General features: G+C 33.8%; 1 long non-coding RNA gene across 1 annotated transcript; it reads left to right on the top strand.

Moving 5' to 3' along the window:
* The first annotated feature begins 229 nt into the window (after positions 1-229).
* LOC138337605 (uncharacterized) lies at positions 230-6,528 on the top strand. The gene is made up of 3 exons (XR_011210941.1): positions 230-1,144; positions 1,223-1,329; positions 6,291-6,528. It is a non-coding gene; the product is annotated as an uncharacterized lncRNA (long non-coding RNA).
* The last annotated feature ends 5,094 nt before the right edge of the window (positions 6,529-11,622 follow it).

Genomic DNA, 11,622 nt, shown 5'->3' with positions numbered 1-11,622 from the left:
AATTAGAATGTTCCAGTAACTGTTTTGTAAGTTGATTTTATTTAATAATTGCTTTAATAGTTTGTAAGTTTTTTTAAGTCTACCTAGTGAAAAACTTTAGCAATTGTTCTTGTTTTACCAATATGCATGTTTTGTTCGAATTTAATGAATATGAAGTGAGTACCTTTTGTTCCATGGTTTGTGCTTGTTACTAATTTTTTTTTGTAAATTTTAACAATATTAGGAATATGATAATCTAGAGAGTGATTGGATGTATGATAGGTTGGATGGCCAACTCAAACTATCAGCCCAACCATCTCTAAGACACCTCCAGCTACACCAAATCAAAGTAACCTAGTAGGTTAGGGTCTTTCTACTCATACCAATGTTCCAACAGGTCATACTAATGCAGTTGCTGAAGGTTAATCCAACACTAGTCATACAAGGACCCTTGTCTTTCTAACTTCTGCAGGGTTAGTCCATTCTTTTGATATTATTCCTAAACTTTTTTCTACTTATTGTGTTGGACAAATTGAAGATATCTGGATAGTATTTCACTATAACATTGCCAAATGTTGGTCCTTTAAGAATAATATTTAATCTAGAGAACATGAAATTCTGTCTGTTGAATTTGGTAACATTGAAATACGGTTATTTCTTCAAATTTATACAGGTTGGAACCTTCTAAAATATGCTCTAGTTTATATCCAAATCTTTCGAAAGTGATGTTGATCCTAATGGAATCAATTGGAAAGGTGTCTCAAATGATGTGAGAAATGGTTATTTCAAGGTATAACTTTTCATCGTAAGTGAGTTCAGCAAGTGTATTCACATATATAGATAGGACATTAATGTATTACTTTCAAAACATATTTCTAAAAAAATTCTACTTGGATGTTTTCATCAGTGAAAATGATATCAAAAGACACTGGATAGCTAAGGAAACATTGAAATATAAGAATTCCATTTCTAAAATTTAAAAGGATGGAGGTAGGACAGGTTATGTTACAGAAAATATGTGGGAAAGATTGATGCAACTTTGGGGATGTGCAAAGTCTATTAGAAAGTCAAAAGTTAATTCGAAAAATCGTCGTGGTGGCCGTGAAACGCTGTTGGGACACACACAGGCAGCTCTATTTCAATTGGATCACATCGCAGGAAACTTGTGAGTATATATATTTTACAAACTCTATAACTAACATCGTCTATTGTGTGATATATATAACGTGATTTCTTTGTATAGGATATTGAAAAAAGTCGAGATCCAAGCCAAATGAGTTACACCTGCATGTTCATACACATGGATATGATGGGAAATCATTTGTTGGTGAGCGTTCTTAAGATGTCCATGTAAGTCTAAAACTCAGAGGTGTTTCAATTCTTTCCTACTGTTGCTTTTGGTGCAATTTTAGTCTTGTTTTAAAGTGTACATGTTGCTGCTATTTGGTAAAATTTTAATGATGTTTTGAGACTTTTCGATATAATTTTAGTGTTGTTTTGACGTGATTCTAGTGTCGCTTTTGTGTGACTAGTGAAGTTATTTTTGGTGCAATTGTAGTTCTGTTTTAGAGAGAAACTACTACTACTATTTTGGTGTAATTCAAATATTGTTGTTTGAGGCTTTCTCGGTGCAATTTTAGTGTTGTTTTGGTTAGGCTAGTAAGTGTCCTGCCATCATGAATATTACTGTTGTTATTGTCGTCAGGCTAGTAAGTGTTTTGCCATGCGCTTCCTGGTGGGTTGAAACCTGCTTGATAAGTTGTTTTTACAATTAAAATATCTTTCACAAGAATAGTGTCTTAATTTTCTTTGACAATCTTTGGTTTTATTATACTTTGAGAAATTTTGAAGTTTCTTAACACTAGATAAAGGCTGGTCCCTTGTTTGTTCACGCCTGGATTGTTCATTTGATGGATCTTGAAATGGAACAACCAATACTTGCAAGTTTGTTGTTCAAAGATACTTGCCTCTTACTACTTAGTTGAGACAATAAGATGCAAAACAGTGTTTCATTGTATATCCTTCTTGTTTAAAAGATCATACTTATTAAAATTCTTCAGGTTGTCAATTAATAAATTGAATTCTTCAAACTGATGACTCTTGACAGCTAAACGAAGGCAAGTCTAGTCATGAGCAGTCACTTCTTCTGCTGAGTCTGGCGAAGCCACAGGAAGCTCCTTCATGATATGTTCTCAGCCTTTGATTACTACATATTAATACCTCATGATCATGAATAGGCACCAATAACTACATAACATTCTTCTTATTTGAGTTTTGATAGATAACTTTACAGTTTTTGCATCTAGAAGAAACGAATAACATGCAAATTTTAGTCTCTGTTTTTCTTGGATGTGCAATTTATTGCAGTATTTAAAAGTTCACAGATCCATCTAAAGTTTTCTTATTTGCTATGTACACTTTTTGAGCTTATTCACTTCGTATTTTACAGAGCTATAGAAAGGTAATGATCAAAAGGCAGATGATAAGTGTGTTTAGTTACTTGATTTCGTAGAAGCAGGATGTCATTTTTTATTTTTATAGACTCCCTGTAATGATTTCAAACAAAAACACTCTGAAGTCATACACATCCAACTTATCTTCGTATTTACCCTATTTTTTTTTTGCTAAATATCATGTATTGCAAAAGTTAAAAATTATAGGTGGAAACTCAGTAAGTGTGTTACAATCTCGATGGTGTTTGATTTAATGCGGTGGCCTTTATGGTTGAAGATTTATTTGTCCTTCTAAAATTTGTTATGGTTTATGGTCGAAGATAGGGTATTAGAAGAATTAAATGAACTTTTATATGTTCATAGATTATTATATGCACATGGAAATCAGATAGCCTATCTTGCTGCAACAACACAGTTCTTTCCTGGGACAACAAAGGACTTGTCCTTTAAGCTTAAGAACTTGTGTACTTTTCTGCATTTTCCTTCAAAATTTGTTTTGTTCCTTATCTTTAATGCTTTCTCATTTTCTTTACTTATTACAAGAAAAATATGAAGAAATATTATGGGAAAAAGTAGCGTCTCAAACTGATATTAATCAATATGAAGCATATTACCAAGCTGTGGGGGAGAAAAGAAAGGAAGGATATACGGTCTTGGATTTGAAGCAAAAATTACTATGAGCAGAATCTTTGTGGCTCATCATCATTACCACCTCCATTTTCTCAATCAATATCGATAACAAATATGGATGAGTTTGTAAAAAAAATTATGTCTCCACTAATTAGTCATATTATTCCTATTATTGTTGAGTAGGTGCAAGCATTGGTTACTCCATCCGACAATCATTCGATTGTGACACCCATAGTTTCTCCTGCTACTAATGTGAATTAGGTTGATACCGAAATTTCAAGTGACGATCGTATCCCTTAGTCTCCCACAACTTTGGTTTTTGATAATCTCATATTTCTTGGAAACTACAAATTGCATAGTAAATTAAAATATGTTGCTTTGTGGAGTAAGCCAGTACCAACTTCAAGTGACGGCTACATATATGCTGATATATATTCCTTTGTGGAGTAAGCCAGTACCAACTTTAACGGTCTATTGTGATAATTAAAATGTTATATTTCATACTTCAAGTAATTGCTACAGTGGCAAGTCGAGAAAAGTTCGTCTCAAACACAATCATGTGAGGAGATTATGTAACACTCTAAAAATCCAAGACATAATCAAGAGCCTAACACAAGTGTCTAGGGGTTTAGGTACTGTTTTAGGACCTAAAATAATGTTTATAAGTCATAAGAGAAGTTTTAGATCCAAGACGTCAAGGAACGTCCATGACGTTCGGAAACTAGCTAAATTGAACTAGTTGACGTCACTATGTTTGGTGAAGGATTTAGAGAATCAAATGAAGTCTAAAACTTTTAAAAAGACTTCGGTTAGGTAGAGTGTGGTATAGAGGGTCTAGACGTCCAATAACGACACCTCAAGAACCACCCAAAGGGTCCTTGAGGAGGACCCTAACATGGGTGGGCAGGATGCCAAAGCAGCCTTCGTGAGTTAAGATTCAAGGGGTTTCTGCGTGAGGCGCAGCCCACACGAGCCGTACTGCCTCATATCACTTTTTCAAAAATAGAATGGGAATTAGCCTCGCGACGCGGTCATTTTGAATTCACAAAAAGGCCCATTTGAGTGAGGTGTCTTTTGGGTAATTTAGGGGGTGACTATATTTGACCAAGGGTCAATTTTAAGTAATTTTCACTCACCTAAACCAAATTCCTAAAACAAATTCAAAAGATCACACCTCTATCTACTTTCTCTCTCCCCAATTCCTCCATTGAAGAAGGAAGAAACCTTGAAGTAAAAGGTCTATTTCTCAAGGATTTCACTTCAATTTCGTGCATTAATCTTCATTAATGTATGAGTTATTAACTGTTGGAATTCCTTTCCCCAAGAGATCCTTTTGAAGTTGATTTCTAAATTACCTAATTCCATGTGGTTTTCCAATTCTAATGGGTTTTCTTTTAAACTTCAAATTGATGATTGATCTTAATTAATCATGACTACTTATGACTAATTGAGTATAGATTGTTGGTTAAATTATTGAATTTCATGAAGATCATGTCCCTTCCCCAATATCCCAAATCTTGGATCTTGATTGTAAGTTGATGGGAATTGAAGTATTAATTGATCATTAGACTTGCTTTATCTATTCTAATTCATGTATGGGTTGACTAGGGTAAGGTATTGTTGGGATTGGATCAAATTATTGATGAATTCATGATGAACCCTATTTCCCCTAACCCTAGATTATGAATTGATGTTAATTGGATAGTGATGATATTATTGACCTAGTTCATGTGTTAATTACTATTCATTGATGTTACTATACCTATTGTTGGATGTAATTGGTTGATTTATGGTAAGACCATGGTGATGGATATTGAAGGATATTAAGTCTTTATGATCCTAACCTTTACTTGAATTATGATGACTTGTGATCGATGATGTAGTTCAATTGAAGCATGACCTGTGATTAGCCTAGGTAGGTGTTGGTATGATGTCGAATTGAAATGTCTTGACTATATGATTGTGAAATTATGTTTAAGATGATATTATATAAGGTTGGTTATGAAGTACCTATGTGCCTTATTATGATATGATGATGATGTTATGCTAATATCACATATGAGGGTTGCCATAAAATGATATTCTCATGCAATTCTAAATGAGGTAATGACAATGACTATACAAAGGGTTAGACCCAATGACCTAAACTAAGCTTATGATTGATAAATAAATACATTTCAAAAGGGACTCTATCTTAGCACCGAGTGATTCTGTAGAGTAGGGGTGACACATTTCCAAGGAGGGAAGGTAGGGTTCACCATAGTACTCACGGGGTGGAAGGCCTCATAGTCCAGAAAGGGCATAGAGTGATATTTTCATGACAACCCTCAAGCTCCATAAACTATGTTTCCACCATAGGAATACTAGTTAGTGGATCCACCTAGATTCTACGTTCATGTTTGGTTCTACTTTGGTGGTAGACCACCTTCAATCGGTGTAAAGTTTTACAACACCGGATTCCACACTTAGCTCTTGTGGTCTATGTCGGTTAAGGCAAGTGTTCTCGAAAGTAAAATGAAGTAATTGACTATACACTAACTAGGGTAACTTGAGGGGTTTGACATAGCCTCGATAGGAGTATGGAACTCTCCCTATTCCTTGCACTAGTTTACCTTGAGGGAATCCTTAGGAAGTTTTTCTTGTGTTCTTATAATGTATATGCTATGAATATGATGACTTTACATGTTGATTATCCTATATGCTGTTAGTTTCATTTATGAACAAGCTATTGGTGTATATTTCTAAATGTGATGATGACCACTATTGATGCTATGTTATGTTGAGTTGGACGTTTCTTATGATCCTTTGTTTGGTTTACTTGACTGAGTAAGGTTATGTGGCTTTACATGGTCATTTCACTTGTAGGCTTAATGATGGTTTATGGGTAAGGGTCTTGCTTATGTTATGATGTTATGAACTCTTCATGTTTGTTGATGTTATGACTTGATGTTGGAGTTGTCTTGATTATTTACTCAATTATGTGGATATACATGTTGACTTGACTATGCTTCTTAATGTCGGTATTGTATTGTACATGGTTTACACTTACATATTATGTAAATATTGACTTATATGAGTTCTTGGTTGTGCATAAAGCTTTTCAAAGTACTTTTGTGCGGATTTTAACAAATGTCCTCTTTAGAATGTTTTTTACTTGTTTATGTGCATATAATCATACTTATTACAAGTGTGTACTAACCCTATGTTTATGTTTACTACAAATTGTAGGATCCGGTCGTTGAGCTTATACAATGCCTTTGAAGACTACTTGGATATTTCCAAGTGTACAGTAGGTCCTCACTTATCGAGGACAATGTCACTATCTTGCTATTTGATATTATTTAGTCTTAAAGAAAATTTAGTTCATTCTCCTTCTTTGTAGACTTTGTATATGCCTATATGAGGCCTTTATTGTAATGATCTATGGGTTGAACCCAAGATGTTGTATTCGACTTAGATGGTGTAATATGGGATATATTTATAGAATTCTTATAAATATATATGGTTTTTACTATGTATGTGAAATAAAAGTAGAAGCCTATGTATTGCTTCCAGTACGAGGAGTCTATGCATACTCGGTAATTATATACTATGTGTATGCAAGAGGTCTAAGTAAACATCAATGCAGAAGTAGTTAAAAAGTTTTAAATTTTCTGCTAATTTTGACCAATGAAATGTAATGAAGAATGCTATGATATTAGTCTTAGTCCTCTTAGAGGATGACGACACCTGTTACATCTAGGGGGTGCTTCTCGGATGTGACAGATTATTGGAGGAAAGAATAATATCCCTTTAATATGTGAAGTTCAGGTTTAATTTAGCAGATTCTTTGTCCAAGGGTTAGGCAAAAAGTTAGTGGTGGAAATTTGTAATGGGATGAGAATAAAGTCTTTTTTATATTCATTGTACTTTACGGTAACCCTACCTAATGATGTAATCTTGGGTTCAAAGGGAAAAACAAGTAAAGTTATAATTGTGAAGCACATCAGTAAATTTCCCATTTTCAAATAAAATGAAATAAGAAGATGTGCATGATTGAAATTCTTTTCTCTTAATAAATTTATAAGACCAATCTCTGTTGGGGTAAGTAAGAAAACTCTTGATGATTTTTTTCAATATTCCTAATAAAGATAAGGATGAGATTATATTCTCATAATAAGCCTATAAATCGATTTCGGTTGGAGTGTGTAGGAATACTCTTGAAAGATTTACTGATACTTTGTTGTAAAGGAGGATGATATTAATTTCTCTTAATGAATATTCATAGCCTAGTAGGTCGGAGTATGCAAAATTACTCTTGATGAATTCACCGCACTAAGTGTGAAGTAGAGAGGGAATCATAAAGCACTTCAAGACACATGACCGTAAGATGCCAAAGGATTTTGATTTTCACCGGAACATAGTGACATATATGGAGTATTTTCTATTTATTCAATGAAACACTTAGTTCAAGATTCATTCTTTAAGTAGTCAATAATTTAGAAAGCCTCCATTAGCTAATGGTTCAAGTCCAAAAGACAACATTATTGATGCATGTTACTAAATTAATGTCTCAAAATATATTTTTTTGGATTTTTCAAAGATAAAATTTCTTGAACAAGTGGGGGATTGGAAGAGTTATTGTTTCAATGAATTTTGAAACAAATTCATCTGTTAAAAGGTTTGAAATAACAAAATAGATGAATGTGAATTGTAACATTTATTTTGTTTTAATTCTACGTTACATGCTTCTCGAAAGATACTTTTGTTTTGAACTCTAATTTAGAAGTTTTTGAAAGATAAGTTTTCCTTTCAATTTATGAACCTATAATAAATACTATTTAATTAAAAGTCTTTTCTTACAAAACTTTTGTACTATAAATTGAGTTTCTTTTGGTTGAAAAAATAAGCACTCAAAAACTACTTTCCCTTGAAAAACATTGTGAGACATTAATCAAATGGTAAAATAACCAATTCAAGAATTGAAGACCAACATTCCTGAATGCTACTTGTTTTATGGCTTAGTTGAATCTCGAAGATAGAGTTGTTATTTATTTTTCCATTTGCTTGTGGGTGAGATTCCAACTATCTTAGAGAAGCGTATTAACGTGCTTCTAAGCCAAGCATGTTTTGTTTTGGATTTCTTGTATTTTTATCATTCTTGTTGAGTTGTTGTAACATAACTTTGCAGAAAAAAATTCTATTATGGTGAGGCATGCCAAGTTATACTTGTGTGAGACATTAGTTGACTGACAAATGGACAACTATGAGACCCGCATCCCAAGTTGTCCAAGACCCATTGTTCTTATTTATACTGAAATTAATTCCCCTCCTCTCCTCTTTATCTTCATACTTGTTTAATTCAACCACTATTAACTTTCATTTTTTTTTGGGGAAAAATAACACTTTTAGTCCCTGAGTTATCGCGTTATTCCTCTTTTAGCCTCTGTGATATCTGACTAGGCACTTTTATCTTCAACTAAGATATTACAAGCAATTATCTCTGTTGATAAGCCTCAAACATATATGGAATTGAATACCCTATTTCTAGGAATGCTTCGTATTCATAGAATCTAATAAGGAGACTTTTATGAAGTCGTTCATTTTCTAAATAGGCACAACCTTTAGTTTCTCTCCTTTTGAATAGACAAAACTTTTTGTTGCTTCCTTATCTTAACCGACAAAACTTTTTGTTTGCTCCGTTTATGATGAGATAAAAGTTTTTGTTTAATTTAAAATTTAAATATTGAATTCAAATTTTAAATAACCAATTTTTTTGAAAAATAAACTACAAATGATAAATTGTTTAATTTAATTAAAGAGCGGACTTGACCAAAATAAATAAATATACGACTCAATTAAATATAATAATTCCAAGTCCAAGTCATTTAGATATATTTTATTAAATATATATAAGTAGACTTATTCAATTAAATAGAATAAATAAGCTAGAACTTAAAATGACTTAAAAGATGGATGTTTAAGTCTTTGGCTAACTCTTTCTTGCCTTCGTCAACATGGGAAGTACTCCCATAGACAACCTGCTCAAAGCATCAACAACAACATTAGCCTTACATGTGTGATAAAGAATAGTCACATCATGATCCTTGAGTAACTCTGAACAACCTCCTCTATCTGAGATCAAACTCTTTCTGACCTAACATATACTGAAGACCCCTGTGATCAGTGAGCACATCCAAATAAACACCATAATGATAGTGACACCATATTTTCAAAGCGAATAGTACAACAACCAACTCTAGATCATGGATTGGGAAATTTCTCTCAAGAATCTTAAGTTGTCTCGAGGCATAAGCTATAACTTTTCCATTCTACGTCAATACCCAATCTAGTCCAACTTTGGATTCATCACAATACACAACAAAGCCTTGTGTACCTACGGTACACTAGGCATTAGTGAATCGGACTTTCAATTCATGAAAGCTTTTCTTAAAAGATTCAGACCATTGAAACTTTGTTGTCTTCTAAGTGAACTTTATAAATGTGTATGCAATAGATGAAAATCCCTAGACAAATCTTCAATAATAACCATCCAACCCCTACAAAATCCTAATATCTGTTGGAGATGTGGGTTTGGTCTAGTTCTGCACTGCCTCAATCTTCTGAGTGTCAACTCTAATCCTTTCACCAGAAATAATGTGTCCTAGCAACAGAACTTGATCAAGCCAAAAATCACACTTGGAAAATTTGGATACAACTCTCCATCTTAAGAGTTTGAAGAACTACTATGAGGTGACTAACATGATACTCCTCATTCTTCGAATAAATCAGAATTGTCATCAATGAAGACGATAACAAACATATCAAGATAAGGCTTAAACACTTTGTTCATAAGGTCCATGAATGCTGCAGGAGCATTAGTTAAACCAAAAAGTCATGACTAGAAACTCATAATGACCATAGAATGTTCTGAATGTTGTATTATGGATTTCATTTTCTCTTAATCTAAACTAATGATAGGCATACCTAAGGTATATCTAAAAAAATAGGTGGTAGCCTGAAACTGATAAAAAAAATCATCAATTCTTGGATGGGGATACTTATTCTTGATTGTAACATTGTTCAATTGGAGGTAATCAATACACATCCTAAGTGAAACATCCTTCTTCTCACAAATAAGACCGGAACACTCCAAGGTGAGACACTTTGTCAAATTAAACCTTTCTCAAGAAGGTCTTTCAATTACTCTTTTAATTAGCAGGAGTCATTCTATAAGTGGTAATAGAGATAGGATAAGTACCAGGAGGATTATCTATATCAAAATCTATTTCTCTCTCTCCAAAGGGTTTCCGCTAAGATCATCTGGAAACTTACTCACAACTGGAATTGACTGAATGGGTTGTGTCTCAACAATAAAGTCATTAACTCTCACTAAGTGATAGAAACACCCCATGGACACTATATTTCTCACCTTAAGGTACGAAATAAAACAAACCTTAGACACTTTTGAACTGCTCCTGTACTCAAAAAATGGCTCATTAGGAAACTGGAATTTAACAACTTATGTTCTACGATCAATTGAGGCATAAAAAGAACGAAGATAGTAATAACATCAACATATGCGTAGATCGACTAAGTCAACCATGTTGTCGTTGTGATTGACAAAAATGGTATAATCACCATAAACTCTCTTAACTAGAATAGACTCATCAATACGCGTGGAAGCAATGAAGGGCTTAAAAAATTACTCAGGAAGGAAATCAAAATTCATAGCAACGTAAGAAGTTAAAAAGATAGACTCGCACCCAGATCTAGCGATGTATAAACCTAAAAATTAAAGTTTTGACTTAGCAGTGACAACATCTGGCGAACTCTCTTGCTCTTGGAGACTAGTTATCATACATACGATTTGATCCTCCTCCTATCCCTAAAGTATCTCCTCTATGTGCGCTCTATCTGGCTGATCCACTGAAGAAGATTGGGGTCTATTGACCCCATTAACACCTCTCTGTTTGTTCTTTGGGCACTCTCTCATAAAGTGACCATTCTGACCACACTTGGAGCAACCAATGGATCCATCAAGAGACACTCGTGGGTGGTTCCTTCCACACTTAGCACATGCATGATTTCCATTACCTCCTTGTGCCACACATTTTTGAGACTGTGCAGGTCTAACTCTGAAGTTATGAGTATTTTGATTCTTAAATTCACCTTTGTTCCTTGGGGAAGGTGCACTAGAAGACGATGGAGCAAATCTATTTGTCTTTTGCTAGAAAGATGATTTGTTTGCAATACTCTTTTGCTGTGTGGACTCAATTCCTGTTGTATTAGCCTTTTTGTTTCAGGAATTTTTCTCTATCACTCAGGTTATATTCCTCAACCTGTTGTACATGGATCATAATCTTGACTATGTCAATATCTTTGATCAGTAAAGATTCCTTGCCCTCCTTACTTGACTAGCGGGACGACCCATATAAAAACAAGCTCATCCTGCTCCTGAACATAAAATTGTAATCTTGCTCAATCATGGATTCTTCCTTAAGAGTGAGGAATTCCCTTACCTTTTCCTCTCTTAGTTCACGGGGAAAGAAATTCCCCATGAAGGCCTTTTCTAATATAA

Source organism: Solanum lycopersicum, chromosome 7, assembly GCF_036512215.1.
Source record: "Solanum lycopersicum chromosome 7, SLM_r2.1".
Taxonomy (NCBI): domain Eukaryota; kingdom Viridiplantae; phylum Streptophyta; class Magnoliopsida; order Solanales; family Solanaceae; genus Solanum; species Solanum lycopersicum.
The sequence above is the reverse complement of the archived record's forward strand: the minus strand, read 5'-3'. Positions and strand labels throughout refer to the sequence as shown.